The sequence below is a fragment of the Schistocerca gregaria genome, chromosome 9 (genome assembly GCF_023897955.1).
Source record: "Schistocerca gregaria isolate iqSchGreg1 chromosome 9, iqSchGreg1.2, whole genome shotgun sequence".
Lineage (NCBI taxonomy): Eukaryota > Metazoa > Arthropoda > Insecta > Orthoptera > Acrididae > Schistocerca > Schistocerca gregaria.
The window spans coordinates 128996798-129013921 of NC_064928.1; the positions used below are offsets into that span (position 1 = coordinate 128996798).

Genomic DNA, 17124 nt, shown 5'->3' on the forward strand with positions numbered 1-17124 from the left:
CATAGTGCTCAGAACCATTTTTTTTTAAAGGAAGACCGGCTGCTTTATTGGCATGCAATTCAAGATGAATTTGAAGAAATTAATAAATATCATTTGATTAGATGACTCTATGTGTTGTCCCAGTTGGGTGATAACTGAAAACACTTTTATATACTGTAAGAAGTCCATGATTAAGGAATTTGTTGTTAGCGCACTCGAGCTTTTGTAATTTCGATGGATTGCTCACATGCTGCCTGCGATATGTAAGCTGTAAGACAATCTGAGACCAAAGAGCAGTGTTGACTGCAGTAGGAACCGTGTGGCAGTAGCAGTAAGTAGTTGCTAGCAGTCTGGTGTATCGTGTTGGCTGGGCCGGTCGTGTGCAGCGATGGCGGAGCCTGAGCGTTGTAGTATAAGGTAAAAGCAGCCTCGCGCATATGTAGTATTGTTATATCAAGTCCCATGTAAATGTTTAAAAAAAATCGCTTAGTAAGAATCTTTCTCATAAAAAGTAACTTTTGACAATCATTCATTTCAATTTAAAGAATTTACTGATTTCTCCGATCCTTGGTCACCCCGATTATTGAAAAGAAAAATCAGTTCTTTCCTTTTATATAAGACAAATCTATCGGCCAGCATTGCACTTAGCTGCGCCAGAAAATTTTTTATAGGAGCAAATATATACGCGTTATCCGGCGACCTAATTAAGGTAAGATTTTTCAGTTTATTCAGAATGATGTATCAGGGCCATGACGCAGCACTGCTGACGTCCAAAATTTACAAGGTTAAATTGACAGTCAATTACTGAAAGGTTATAAGTGAGTCGCAATTTTATTGAGAGATTAATCGCATTGTATTATTGGTAGGTTACGGAATTTATCTGTGGGAGGTTACGCTGAATGCTATAAATAATTATATTTCTTACTGTTGGGAGGTTACGGAAATTATTTTGTGGGGAGGTTACAATACCTTACTAAAAAAAAGTTGGAGATTTTAGGCGGTAATAGTTTTCAGGAATACGTGTATCTGAAGAGCTTTTTAGAAACTACTCGTGACTCGGAAGAACGGAAGAAGCATGGATTTACATTCACAATGAAACCGAAAGTCCTGAACGCAGATGCCAGGACCTAAAATTATGCGAGTATTTGATTTCTATTCCTGCACACGACGCCACTGTGGAAAGAGTATTTTCGCTGATGTCGGCCCAGTGGACTGATGAAATAAATCCACTGCTGTCAAGAACTGTGGAATCAATCTTACAGTTGCCAGTTTAACTACAAGCTGACTTGCATGGAATTTTATGAGTATGTAAAAGAGAAAAAGAAAGACTTTCTTAAAAAGGTGAACAAGTTTCACGTAATTGTGTTCTAAACAAAACGTAATTACATTAAATAACATCCCAGAGTGTTCTGACGAGGTCCCAGCTGTACATGGCAACCCTATGTAGAGGTTACTTTTTTATGTGCCGATATCTCATCATGCACCGTTGTATTTTAAGAAACCGTACAGCGAATAGAAATTTTTGACGGGTTGTCTACGTTGCATGTAAGTTTTTACGCAAAAGCCGCTAAATATGAGACAAAAATTTCCGCAGAATGTAACCAAATAGTCGTCTGCGCGATCTGTTCCTCATAAATCACAGCAGAGGTAACTGCCACTTACTTGAAGCCGTTAAAAATGAAAGGCACTGAAAACTGCGATAACTCCCGTCGAAAAATACCCATTCTGCTGACGTCGACACGATTGGAATCTTTGTACTTGACGTTTCATGAGGGAATCGATGCGAAAAGCCCGAATGACACTAACTCGGCGTTGTGACGCAGGAAGTTTCTGAGATAATCCGAAAGTAGCGAAGGTCACTCGTCTCGCACGTTCCTCGGACGTCTCGGGCTACCGAGAGCAGCAGTCACGTGACTACAGAGCAGCGGCCGCGGCTCTTGTGGAAGTCAGTTGTTCGCGGTGCGTCCCAGTGATCAAGACGCGCGGGAGCGGAGAACTGCGTCGCCTCTCTCAGCAGGTAGGAGCGCCGAGCCAGAACGGCTGTTACTCAACATCTTCCTCGGTTCGGAGCGCAGATTTAAAAGACACGAATTATGAACGGAAATTTCAATGTACTAACTACTGGCGACTAGCGAACTGGTACAACCAGACAGGAAGTGAGGGTTGTCTGCCCACCCCCAGTGTCTCTATTTAAAGTGGATGCATAGACAACCCCCCTCCCCCCCTCCACCCTTCTTTGTGTGCGTTGCCCGCCAGACTCGGCTTCTTACGTCAGAGGTCTTCAGCTGTAATGAAAATCCTACTCGCGCAAATTAAACAACAGGGCGTGTTGATGTCGAACTTTTTTCAAAGTGAGAACCATTCCAGACGAGGATGTGCTCACGAAGTAGAATGTCCTGTTGAGACAGAGACGCGACCTCGTTCTGATATAGGGGCGAGGACAACTTTTCCGATTCTGAAAAACAGCCATGTTCTATTTCATTATGGCCTTTTGTGGCGGACAGCTGTGGTAAACTCTTCTTGGGAAATCAGACGAGGGCTGTGTTCGTGTAGCCGGGAGATAGCGAGCGAGAAACTTGTCGCTCTGAAATCAACATTTTAGTGGGCACATATCTGCACAAGAAATCATGAGTGGCAATTTCTTACCTCATCCAACGTGTAAACCACCTTTTCAAACCACAGAAAACTATGTACTGGGTGTATCACAAGGAATAATCCCATTAAAATAATCGTAACTATTATGGTATTTGACATATGTGCATGAACAACGTAGTGTTGGAAAGAGTAAACTAGCGAGTTTTACATGGTTCCCGCTAGGTAGCCACACTAGCATCTGAAAGTGCGGAAATTTATAAGTGAAAGGATTACTGAACGATGGATCTGTCGCACTGGACCAAATCATTCGGCTTACATTATTGGCCTGACGGTCTGTAATTATTTATTGTGCTGGTTTATAAAAGACTCTATTTACGTGCCTCCGTTACCAACAACAATGAACGAACTAAGGTATCGCGTAACAGCAGGTGTGTAAGCTGTAACTCGAGACATGCTCGATGCAGTATGGAAATGATTCGAATACCACATTCACATATGCCGTGCACTACAATACAGGCTTATTGAACACCTAAGAAAAGGTATAAAAAACTTTTTGAGTTTCCCATAATCATCAAAAAACAAAATTCATTGTATATGTTTATTAGTTTCACAAATACAGACGTGGCAAATCAGATGATTATTTTCGATACGCCGTGTATGTCTATACAAGGTGTTACAAAAAGGCACGGCCAAACTTTCAGGAAACATTCCTCACACACAAAGATAGAAAATATGTTATGTGGACATGTGTTCGGAAACGCTTTCTTTCCATGTTACAGCTCATTTTATTACTTCTCTTCAAATCACATTAACCATGGAATGGAAACACACAGCAATAGAACGTACCAGCGTGACTTCAAACACTTTGTTACAGGAAATGTTCAAAATGTCCTCCGTTAGCGAGAATACATGCATCCACCGTCCGTCGCGTGGAATCCCTAATGCGCTGATGCAGCCCTGGAGAATGGCGTATTGTATCACAGCCGTTCACAATACGAGCACGAAGAGTCTCTACATTTGGTACCGGACTTGCGTAGACAAGAGCTTTCAAATGCCCCCATAACTGGAAGCCAAGAGGGTTGAGGTCAGGAGAGCGTGGAGGCCATGGAATTGGTCCGCCTCCACCAGTCCATCGCTCACCGAATCTGTTGTTGAGAAGCGTACGTACACTTCGACTGAAATGTGCTGGAGCTCCATCATGCATGAACCACACGTTGTGTGCACATGTTGTAGCAGCACAGGTAGAGTATCCCGTATGCAATCATGATAACGTGTTCCATTGAACGTAGGTGGAAGAACATGGGGCCCAATCGAGACATCACCAACAATGCCTGCCCAAACGTTCACAGAAAATCTGTGTTGATGACAAGATTGCACAATTGCGTGCTGATTCTGGTCAGCGCACACATGTTGATTGTGAAAATTTACAATTTGATCACGTTGGATACTGACGAAACTAAAATGAGCTCTAACATGGAAATTAAGCGTTTCCGCGCACTTGACCTCATAACATCTTTTCTTTATTTGTGTGTGAGGAATGTTTCCTGAAAGTTTGGCCGTACCTTTCTGTAACACCCTGTATATGCCTGGAGTGCCGAAGTGAACTTCCACAGTCAGTCGCTACTGCGCGTCTGACTTCAGACAGTGTGTGCGTTTGAGCGTGTGTGTCGGCGTGTGTCCGTTAAATACACGGAGGCAGTAAAGAATTGTGAGAATATTTAGCCTAAACTGTTCTACTAAAAAACCGTATTATAGTCTCACTTGACTATTTTACAATGAAGTAGTTATATTTTCGTTGTCATTCATAGTTATTACGATTCTTGAAATTTAAGGAACCACTTGTCTTAAATTTGTAGAGTCTGAGTTTAAGAACTAGTCGCTGCCTGCTCTGTAGCCGGTGCACTGAAGGTCGCATAGAAACTGTTTCTGATACATCGAAATTACGTTTGTAGCTGAAAGCAGTGTCATTTCTATTTCCAGTCTTGGCTAAACGCGATCAGTTATACAAACTCAGACCACATCACGTCCTGTGTCTACGTCTACCTCTATATCACAACTACGTGAGGTGCACGACAGAGGGTACGTCTCATTGCGCCAGTTATTAGGGTTTCTTCCTCTACCTTTTACATACGTAGCACGCAAAGAGTGATTGTACGAATGTCTCTGTGCTTGCACTAATTATTCATCTTAGTCTTACGATCCCTGTGCCAACGACACATAGCGGGTTGTAGTATACACCTAAAGTAATCAATTAAAGCCGGTTCTTGGAACTTTGTTAATAGACTTTCTCGGGATCTGTCGCTGCAGCAACAAAAAAGCGTTATTTTTTCCACCAGTCGCGTTCCGCTTTATTGAGGTAAAGCATCATCAGTTCTTTACATTTTGATTTGATTTTAGATCGAAAAACAGGTCGTTAAGTTGATTTCTGGCATACATCGGGAAATCCCGTCTCGCAGCACATCGTTGCTTTTCTGCGTTAGGCACCGATAATTCTGGTCTAAAATTTAGTTGTTCTGCAGAACTATGCATTTCTTACGTTTTTCACAACACACTTTTATGCACACCACTGTATTTTGTTTGTTTGTGTACTTCACGTACGTGTTCTGATTTGTGTTTTGTAGGGTTGCCAAAATAACCTTTCCACTAGTTTTTCTTTGACCTACGACATTTAAAAAAATTAGAAACGCCTCTGGTGAAAAAAAATCAAGCATTTTTATAGCTGAAACGACAGAACAAATATATCCTCAAGGATTATGAAGCAGCTACAGACACTATGACCACACAAATGAAGAATTTATCGGAATAGCCGGCCAGGGTGGCCAGTCTGGAATCGCGCGACCATAGGTTCAAATCCTGCCTCGGGAATGGATGTGTGTGATGTCCTTAGGTTAGTTAGGTTTAAGTAGTTCTAAGTTCTAGGGGACTGATGACATCAGAAGTTAAGTCCCATGGTGCTTAGAGCCATTTTATCGGAATAGTTTACGTCTGTCCTCAAGAATCTACCATTCCAGTTCCTTCAGTATATCTGTAATACCCTCACACAGATTAGACAAACCTGTGACCTTTCTTGGTGCCCTTCTCCGTATACGTTCTATATCCCCTGTTAGTTCTACCTCGTACGGATTCCACACAGTTGAGCAATATTCTAGGATGATTCGCAGGACTGATTTGTAAGCGATCTATCTTGCAGACTGATTGCGCTTCCCCAGCAATAAATTGAAGTCTTCCACCGCTTTAAATATTATGAATTCCCTGCAGTATTTACGACTTTAAGAATGATATGGCAAAATTTAGGACTTTTTTAAAAAGTTTTTGGTGATTTGTAAGTGTAAGTGTATAAAGTACTCAAAATGATGCACGAAAGAAAATCATTCTTTACAGCTTGCATACTCAACGATATTTCTTTCCAAACTCTTAATAAACTATTGGTATACTTGTCCTTTTGTGCCACTCATAGAATTTTGATTGCACAAAGTAGCATGCATGGTATGTAACTTTCCTCCTCGTAACGTATAACCGAGTATGTAGTGCTATATCCTCCGCAGTTGTTCTCTTTGGTAGTCACCTAATGACTGTTACTGGCGAGCTACCGCACAGGCGTCTTTGTTTTGTTGTGATGACAGTTCTGGAGTGAAGCTCTGTGTAGTGAACAACGTGTGTGGGTTTAACATATTAACAAGCGTTTATCGCACTTACAAATTAATATAGAATGTCCTTCTAGTGAATACTCGTGCGTCGAGGAAATATTTTCGAAAGATTTTGAAGTAAACAATGAAGCGCTTTCTGGTGCACCAAATGTGTGTGGTGACGGTACCGGGATTAGTGACACTGGTAAGAAACCAAGAATAGTTCAGAAATGTAGGGAGGAATACTGGAAAGCATGGCCCTGTTTATTGCACTCCGCCAAATCTAACTCACATATGTTTCGTACATCTACATCGATATTCTCCATATCACACGGAAGTGTCTGGCAGAGGGTCATCGAACCGCCTTCACAATGATTCTCTATTATTCCACTCTCGAACAGTGCGCGGAAAAAACGAACACCTATGACTTTCAGTGCGAGCTCTGATTTCCCTTATTTTATTATGATGATCGTTTGTAACTAAGTAGGTAGGCGTCAACATAATATTTTTGCGTTCGGAGAGAACGTGGGTGATTGAACTTACGTAAGAAGATCCCGCCGCAACGAGAAACGCCTTTCTTTTAAAGATGTCCATCCCAAATACTGCATCATGTTCGTGACACACTCTCCATTATTTCTCCATAATACGAAACGTATTGTCGTTCTTTGAAATACCTCGATGTACGCCATTAATCTTATCTCGTAAGGTTCCCAGACCTCGCAGCAGTACTGCAAAATAAGGCGGACAAGCGTAGTGTAGGCAGCCTCTTTAGTATATCCGTTGCATCTACTAAGACGAAGTCGTTCGCTTCCCCGAAACATTTCCTGCGTGTTCTTTCCAGTTTAAGTTGCGTCTGTAGGAAGGATTTTCCAGTTGCTCGTTGTGGAAGAAACGATTACCATAACCACGTGGCTAGCAAAATTCTTTCATACGGACGAGAATTTAACCATTTTTCCAAATCCTCGGAAGACGAAAGTGTGATAACAAACGCAGAGTTGTCATTTACGACATTCCTTGTAGAACACAACAAACGCGCTTCCGCCTCCCCCCTACCCACGCCGCCTGCACTATCTGACACATTACTAATAGTTTTTCTTGAAAGTTGCCATTTCTGCGTGCTGTTTACTCTGAAACGAACGAGAGGTTCTCTCTCCCTTTTAGCTATGACAAAAGGAGAGAAACGTGTTAGACATTCTTTTGGTGCCTGCTTTTGTGTGCTGTCAGTTAATTTCGCGACTAAGTCACGGAACGAAAATCTATGGGTTCGCTCAGAATGGTCCTTTGGTCTAAGAGTAGGTATTACACGTTTAGAGAACAAACGACAGATAAAAATTTTCTTGATGAATTAAATACCACAGTGCGAACTGATTGAAAAATATTTCATCTTAAGCAGTAGCCTTTGTTACACTAAAAATGACTCAAGTGATATCTCAAGAGCCTATACATAGTTTGAGAGGATACGACAACAATAGCGAAACGCCATGAACGCCGTTCGCTGGTGGAAACGAGCAGCAATGCAGAATTACTGACTTTACAAGTGAAATGTATGAAATCATATAGTGGGCCTACTGAACTTGTGCCGCCAGGAAATGAGAACCAACTGCAGTTTCTAATCTGACTGCTCTAATCATTAAAACAAAAACCTTTGGTTATGTCATGTGATGTGTAAACACATTCCAGCTACAAAGCTGGAATGAAAAGTTTGGTAGTAGATGTTTCATTTCTGGATATTGTAAGGTAATGGACAGTGACTTTTATGGAGTCTTCTATTCGCAGTAAGTCGTATTCAGTTTATCAGTGCAACTAACGAGGTTCTGAAGCGATCGTGAGCAATCGCTAGCCAGTCAGAGAAATCTAACGTTCGCTAAGCGGAGAACAAATGCGGATCCGAAAAGAGGTCATTTTATTGTTCACGTGAAAAATAAAAGTTTTATTGAAAAACTTCGCTTAGATAAAACAATTATTTTAGAGTCACGGCAGCAAGGACGTAGCGAAAGACCCTACCTTCCACCACAGTGAAATTACTCACAACCTAGTTGCGATATAGCGACAATGAAAAATATTTTGATTTTCAGTCTCATTTCGAGGAACAGATACGCAGTATCGAGATCAACAATGTCATTGATATATTTAAGTTATGGAGATACATTGATACAACTGTCGCTATCGTTCACTTATACTTGAGCCGTGGCAAACAACGGTAAATTTTTGCCCTTACCTCAGCTCAGTTCTTGTCTTGCTAATCAGTTCAATACTTACTCTTTACTGTCTACATTTGTATGCATTTGTGCTGTATGCTGTTGTGACAGTTTCTAATTATGGATAAGTTTGTGACAAGAAAATAGAGGAAACCCTAGCGTCCTGGTAAGACAATTGCTTGTATGCACCTAATTACCTATCTATTGCAGATTAATGTTAGCACACGAGTAGTTATTTGGAGACTGGTAGAACTTTGGTGTTAAAATATTTCAGCATTTCACAAGGCTGCAGAGAGTAGTAGGGCAACGAGGACATCAGTGCACTCTGCACTGTTGCCAGATTAATTCAAGATGGTGGCGATAGATGTGGGAACGCCGCAGTGACGTCCTGGCAAATTAAAATTTTGCTGGGGAAATAGGTCAAATTTGCTACCTCCACTAACACAACTCCCTTCCTTCACCTACCACCCCCTCCCCTAATGTCCCCAAGAAGATGGAGGGGAAAATATTGGTGGGAAAAAAAGGTCAGTTGTGCTACCTCCACTATCCTTTGTCATCCAACCACCACCTCTTCCTTGGAATTGGCGGGAAAAGGACTCAATCTGTGCTGTGGTGTTGGATAGGATGGACATAGGTCCTTATTTTGCATCCAGTGCTCATTTAAACAATTTGTCATATGCAGTAGCTCCATCCAGTGTGCTCACCATGAGGTCTGGAGTCCAACTGACCTAGTACACCATTCCGCCACCAGAAGGTGATGTTATCACTCTCATGATGTCATCCAAGATGGAAGTCTGTGGAGGAATTGTGGGAACAGGACTCAGTCTGTGTACAGCTGCTGGAGAGCAAGGAGTGTACTTGATTTTCAGTAGGAAGTGGGAACAATTTATTTACAGAGGGATTTCATACGGTTTATTTACTATGCTGATACGAAACACTTACCCTGACATGCTTATGGTCACAATACATAGCCTACAGACCTGCAAACTGCTCGTAAGTTAGCGAAATAACGCAGTACACTGACGTACAGACATGCAAACAATTAGTAAATTGTCAAAATAATTAATGTAAAATGCTCTGTAAACACGTTCACTAACTGTAAAATGTTGAAATGAAGCATTGTACAGCCTACAGACATGTTCCCAAAATAATGCAGTACACTGATGCACAGACATGTTCATTATGCGTAAAATTGTCAAAAGAATGCATGTATAATGCTCTGCAAAAGCCGAAAATAATGCAACAGTCGAAAATAATGCAGAGAACAAACTCTCATTGCATGTAAAAACACTTTCAAACTGTCAGTAAGAAATTCGACTGTGACACACAAGTAAACTGTTCCCCACAGAGATCCAAGGCGCGCACGCCTGTCCCACATGCGAGATGTCTCTCGCCACGTAAACGTGTTGACCATTGCTGCTGCTCTTGACATGTAGCCTTCAAACCTGAAGGTCCTGCGCAAACCTAATCGCCGAGCGAGATTTTTGTCCAGCGAATCAGCCCTGCAGGTGCAGCTAGGAGGTTGTCAGTGTTATACTGATGCCTGATGTATGTGTAAATAAAAGCAAAGTCTCCCTCTGGATGCACTATGAAAATCTTTCACAATGCTTTCAGAAACTGTTTACAAAAAATATCACGTAATAACACAGGAAGCCTTCTTCCTAGCAAACCTACTGGGACAGCCAACTGTCACATGTTATGCTTCCTGGTACTCGTAACGTCCTACTCTAAACATATCTCTCAGAAACGGTACATGTTCACCCTTGTTCTCACTGCTAAAAGCCTTCATCATGTCTGAGCATGCTTGTGGAAACCCCATTAATCATAAAAGCATTCTTTTTGTTTGGAAAGAGAGCACTGTCTAAGCACAGACGGGAAAATCAGAACAATTCGCGAAAATAATTAGAGGTACTGTCGTACAGAAGAGGAAAATGGCTGGAATTTTTAGTGTCCTACAGCTGCTGGTCTGGAGATGTCCGAATGCCACAATGGCGGATCTGGGACAACATCCAACCAGAGATGGATGACCTGCTTCAACTTGTCTTTGAACACTTGAACAAAGAAGACATCACGTTACTCTCAGAACTTTGTATAGATACCTTTCCCCCATCTTGTTCGAACCAGTCTGTAGAGACCCCTACACCCCTCACAAAGGATATATTGTTAATGAATAGAGCATTCTGACTGACTCTGACTGAATTTACTCACCAAACTGCTGCTGCTGCTAGTGTGGGAGCACTGTCCGGCATTTTTTTCTGCAGATGACACTTTCAGCAGAAAAACTATTTTGTGAAGATTACCATAGTGCACTGACACTTAAATCCTGCAAAAGTAGTCTACATATCGTTAAATATTTAAAGAGACTTCCTAAATCACACTGCTCTGCTACTGTCTAGGATAGCTTGAATATTTCAGTGTGAAGTCAATCTCAAATCTGGCTATATCATCACATTCCATATCGATGTAGTAAACACACAATTCGTATCCTGCGCCATATAACATCACTACTTATGTATCCTGAATATAGCTATCGACCACCAGACACTCGCACATGAACCACAAAGACAGACGGCATAAGCACATGCACCGTATTTTCTCCACGCAGCACTAGATACTTCCTGTGAGGTTGGGTGGTCATCCACCACTGCTGATGGTCACAAGTCATCTGACTTTGCACATGCGCTGGCACACTGCATAACCAGAGCACCCTCAGCGGACCCAGGTTACTCTCCGAACTGTTGCACAAAGACTGGTTCGTTTCCCCTTGGCACAAAGGAGTTACTGTTTCTGACCCAGACCTGTTTACTTTCTACACCCACCTCCAAACTCTGTGATTACAAGAACATACATGTTTTCACATGGTTTGTCAGAATATCATACCATTTCCGTGATACTTCTCGATATCAAACACGTGGCAATATCGCTCGCACAGCAGTATCGCTTGCGCAGTATAATTCCGAAGATAAAGACCGGAAATTGTGGGGTGAAGCGAGATGGAATGTGCTACAAACCACTGAGTAACTAGATACTTATCTTTTCTACGTTCTCGTCTGCGAAGGCCTTTACGTGGAAAAAAAAGAGGAGGAAACTGATAATTCCACTCGCGAATAACGATGTAGATGATGTAACAGATTCCAAATTATCCTTATAATTTACAAAATCAACTAAGGTGTTTTTCATGTCTAGAGAACCAGCAAACATGCCTTCCACCCGTATTTCACCTGCTACATGCACATAACACAAACCACAATCGAAGTTCTCTCAACGAAATAAGGGCGGGAAATGTGCAGAAGTGGTCAGCTGGACAGTTAACACGGGAGAGAATAATGCTACAGCTGAAACACACGTCCATATTGAATCTTCTCAAATTTGCATGGAGGACACACGTGATTACGAAGGCTATTCAGCACATACTATTCTTCCATCTAGAGGGCGACATAGTTTGGTCAGCTACATCTTGCACCCGAACGGGCTGTTCCATTTAGATAGCTCCCTCTGTAAGCCAGAAACGTGAATCGTTTCTGCGACAGGCCGCCGCCACTGTGTCACGCACCCCCAGACGGAATCGTCCTAGGAAACCGGCAACATATGTGCCTGATCACTGTACTTACAATGAAATATTACGATTTCACCCTCAATCGGACGATATCCGATGATGAGCGAAGTATCGGAAGTACCCCTTCCTGACGGCTGTGGCTCTGGAAATAGAAATATCTGTACCATTCTTATGACTTGACATAATTTTCCCTTTGTAGCTATCACAGTATTCCACACCAAATCCATACCTTCCCTCACGACAGGAGATACCCATTTTTTTGCAACACGTCTGAACATACACACTTCATAAGCCTGATGCTCAATCCAAATCTATCACGCAGCCCCTACTACTAAGTATAATACGTCGCGTACAAATGAATGCTGATGATACGAAACAATACTGTGCAAAAATCAGTGATAGGATGGCATGTTTCATAAGTTTTTGTTGTGAGCGGTACCATTGTGTCTTAGAAAAAGAGGAGTAATCGTCTTACCAGCCGCCAGATGTTAAAACACGGTCGCAACGACCATGTTACTGTCATAATCGGCCTTGGTTCTAAAGGTGCTCACAAGTATCGCTAACGATGTCCATGTCAAAAAACTATACAAGCCTCATAAATCGAGGTATGGCATTGCCTCCAAATGAAGTAGTTTTTCCACAAAAATGATGAGACACTGAATATAGACGGTGATCACTAGAGTGTATATTATCAGACCAACGGTGCAGTTGCATCGCCGATGGTCTAAGCTCTTTATAAAATCACCGAATTTAGAAGGTTATTCGGCTAAGGAACATGGTATGGAGCCAATATTTGCAACACCGTCGTGCTATCACTAGACAGTTCTCCAGTACCAGTAACGCATTCTGTCACGATACCACGTCAGAGGTTGTGCGATATATCCACTGAGTTATAGGTGATTTGGAATCAAGTCTTTTCATTCAACCAAATACCTACGTTGGAACCTATGGAGAAGGCTTTTAATGCTTACAGCCACTAGTGAATCATATTTGTGGCGCTCTAATATCTCGAAACGAGTCACCTTTTTCGAATCTGTCAGTTATAGTCCCTACGCATCTTATAACTGCTCCTGAGACTCTGCCCTGCCATCTCTGCTGCTTTCCTCATGTAACCATTCCAGTTTAAGTCGAAGGTGAGCAGAAGTCAGAGAGCTGTATCTACCACATTCTACAACCCTTGTCGAAACGGGCTGAGTTAGTGCCACATGGCAGTGTTTTGACCATTCAATGGAAACAGGAACATGTTGTCGTAGCTCCGCCAACTGTGTATGATGTGTAAGGTCAGCACCAAACGAAGCTCGAGGTAGTATAAAAATAATACGTACAGTTATAGCGATGTTTCTTATCGGGAAAATGAGGACGACTCATCACCGGGGTACTGCAGGCTAAAGCAGATCCACATCCCTCGGGGTCCATTCACATCTATGACTCCAACGTTCTATCATTGTTATTCTGTACCACTCATCAGAGAAAAATTAAGAACTATAAATGCTCCGCTAACTTCACCTGATACAGAACTCAGTAAGATTCTTAACGCATCTCTCTCTTCCGATATTTCAAAACAAATACCGTATGCATGCCGGCATCGTGCATATGTGGCATTAAACATTCAGGTATTGACCCATTGCACGGGCCAGTGTAAAGTGTCAACTGTAGGTGGAGGAGGACCATATCCGACAATCATTCGCAAGAGAGGCTCCCTGTGACCCTGTGTCGTTGTTTCAAATATTGCTTTTTTCTGCTCTAACATGCTTTGTACACTGCCATAAATTCTGTTTTTTCCACTATGACTTCGGGGTCTGTGACAGGTTCAAAATTCCATTTCGATGCCTCTCACAGGAAACTAGACATCGCACAGTGTACATCTTGTTGTTGCTGCTGCTACGACAAAACACACACACACACACACACACACACACACACACACACACACACACACACTGGATAATTGAAATGAAAGACAGTCATAACATATCGAAACATGAAGAGCATTTCCAAACTGCGGTCCAAAGGTGACTGACAGTCTCTACATTCAAACTCATCTATCACAGTGACAGGATGGTTGATGGCTCGGTGTTCCATTTCGATTGGTTCCTCGTATCGCAGTCATGTATGCGATCACTGTTTCCGTGCTAGCCGTCCCCAGAAGGTGTAGCCCCTCCAGCAAGATTCTTTCTCCTTCTCACACAAGCGATGTCAGTCAGTCATTACATGGTAATCAACAGCGTACCAGTGGATGGATGGGATGGAGAAGAATTTAGCAATTTTACGATAATTTCAACACCTAACAATGACGCAGCAACATGCATTCCAATTTCAGTACCATCGATAATCCATCCCTTCTCTACTTTGCGAGTACCATTGCGATGTAGATAGGTGACTGTGCAGTATGTCCGTTCATTGTTAATTGTCGAATATATACAAGAAAGTATACCAGACAGCGATCTATATATTTCTTGCACTTCGTGAGTAGTGTGTCATTTACAATCTTTCTGTAGGGCATAATGTTAGAGACTGCAAGATTTTCTCTCGCTGTCTTTGACCAACCCGCCCTGCAGCACTGCACTAATGTAATCTGCAGCTGACCAAATGTAGACCGCTACATTCCACGTCTCATGAAAGAATGGAGGGTACCAAGTCCGTAACTGCTGTTCCCCACCCTTCCAAATGCGCAAGGCTTCTCTAGATACACACATGTCGAGGAGGTCAGCAGCCCTAATCGGTGTGTAGCAGTAGATATGAAAGTGTTGGGATGTAATAGCAGTTGGTTAAGAAGAAGAGGAAACAAGTGGTTTTTATGCTTGTTGGAGCTCCAGACGGACGGAGTTCAAAGCATTTTATGTAAATCAACTACGCTATCAATATTAAAGTATTGTTCTAGTGTCTGAGATCAGTACCAGGTCGGGCGTTGGTAAGACAGAACATAAACACACGCATTCCTAAGGCTACACGGTTCTGCACTTAAACAGACTATAATGATAGATCGCTTTTGTTTCCAACCTATGAGTCATGTGGAATGCAGCGCTGTTAACATTCCTATGCAAGAAATATATTTCCCTCTTCCTGCAGGTTTCTCTACGACAAACCACGGTAACGAACTATAAACTGAAAAAAATACTTCCTTAAAATATCGATTCTGTGTGATACGTGCACAACATAGCTTTCCAGAGATGTACAGCGCCCACTGTTCACATCTAATTGCGGTTCAGAAATTATACTATGCTCTCATCAGTCCTATATAAAAATGATCGTTAGTAACGGAGAATACCTCTTACAAGGAAACAGATAAACATATAGCCACCAATAACTCTATAAACAGGACATCTGTCAAACATTAGTATACCTGGGATTACAGTACCTCACAAACATCTGCCTCTAACTTAAAATCATCGTAGTTATGAAACTGAAGACTTGATTTTACACCCAAGATGCTACAGGGAAATGGGGTACGTCGCTTAAATGTTCGTTCATTTAGAGGAATGCATCGAAATAGAATGGTCACTTTTCAAGAAACATGAGATGCAAGTCCTATGATGACTGAGAGGTTTGCTGTTGACAATCGCAAATAGACAGTGCTCTACATCATGCACACAAGACGTGGTTGTATGTGGGTCGAACGCAGACTGTCACATTATTTACTTTTATTGTATTAGTTTTATTTCCTATCAGCCCAACTCTCTCAGACAGCCTCGTCCCCGGACAATACAAGGCTATGGGACCTGTGTGTGTATGTGTGTGTGTGTGTGCTTAGCTTCCTTTCTGAAAATGTCTTTGGTCGAAAGCTTAAGTGAACACTCTTTTCGTCGTACATGCCTCCTGCTAGGCGTGTGATAAAATCTATCCACTTCACAGTACTGTCATTCCCTGATTTTTGGTGTGAATAATCCACTCGATATTCATCCTCTGGATCTGCAGCTCCTGTTGTTCTTTCCGTGTTTGCAGATAAATTATAGGACATAGGTTTACAGATGGCAAGCAAATTAGTGCATAACATCATACAGATGGTCGTCCAAAGCCATATAATGTAAAAACAAATCAAAATTCTTCGTTAGTCGTCACTTTGTTAGATCAGTTACTACCTAAAATATGTTCGCTTTTTACACTTTTCAATAAACAAAACCCACTGATGATGGCACAGAGGTGATGCTTGCGTAAAAAAAAACAGTGTTTTTGCATAAAAAGTAGACGGTGTATCTTATAATCCATTGAACAGGCACGATGATGTACGTAATTACAATGATAGAAGCAAAAAAGACGAAAATCATTCATTACGCCCCTTGAAGGTTGTCTGTAGCACAAGCAGTGGTTCACAATACTGAAACCAAAAGTTTAGTTCACTTACACAATGATATAAAATGCCCGATACACAGCAGAGTAAAATCTGATACTAAACTTAAAAGTTTCTCTATGAACAAAACTTAACTCTATGAAAACTCCGCCTATTTCGCAGGAGACCGTGTATTGTTGTAATGTGTCAGTGGTGACGGGCAGGAGTTACTATCATCTTCCTGTCTTTAATTGCAAAACATAAAAACTAATAGATAATCAACATGTAGGCATATTTACGAAAAAGACTGATGTTAGTATAAAATTACCATTTGTCGTGCAAATGATACATGGAACTCAAAATTAACTATTGGTATACCACAGAACGTGGTATAGGCTTCTACACTTTGAAAACCTCAAAAGGAAATTCAAACATAAAATCAAGCATATTATCAAATTAGACATACATTACAACTGTGATATGTCTCGTTATTTCTCATAAAGTGATACAGTTACTGGTGACAACGATTCCGGTAAGAGCAGCAAAGAGGCTACTGTTGGAAAGGTAAGCCTACATGTTGCTCAGCTTAGGCTATCATTATTTAAAAAAATGACAAATGTGAAAGCAAAACATGCGTTTTACAGACTCTCAGCGTTTGAGAACTTTCCCTTAATTACACTTATAGTATTGAACAACACCTAAACATGTTTTGAAAAATTATATCCTTTTTTCACCCTCGAAATTGCTATTATTGCTCATGCACCGAATGATGCATCATAGGTAAAATTTCAAAGTGGGAAGATGTATACAATAAGAATAATGTGCTGACAATCCGGGTGGAGGTATATCTCTGTGCAGTTCGGTTTCTTTGACATTTCAAAAATGACGTGCACATAAGATATG

The 17124-nt window shown here is 41.5% G+C and overlaps 1 protein-coding gene across 1 annotated transcript in view; it reads left to right on the forward strand.

Moving 5' to 3' along the window:
• The first annotated feature begins 1831 nt into the window (after positions 1-1831).
• The window catches only part of LOC126291924 (uncharacterized), a 256225-nt gene continuing 240932 nt past the window's right edge, over positions 1832-17124 (forward strand). The window contains exon 1 of the mRNA XM_049985657.1: positions 1832-1996. The gene's annotated coding sequence lies outside the window, so the exon portion shown is untranslated. The remainder of the gene's footprint in view (positions 1997-17124) is intronic.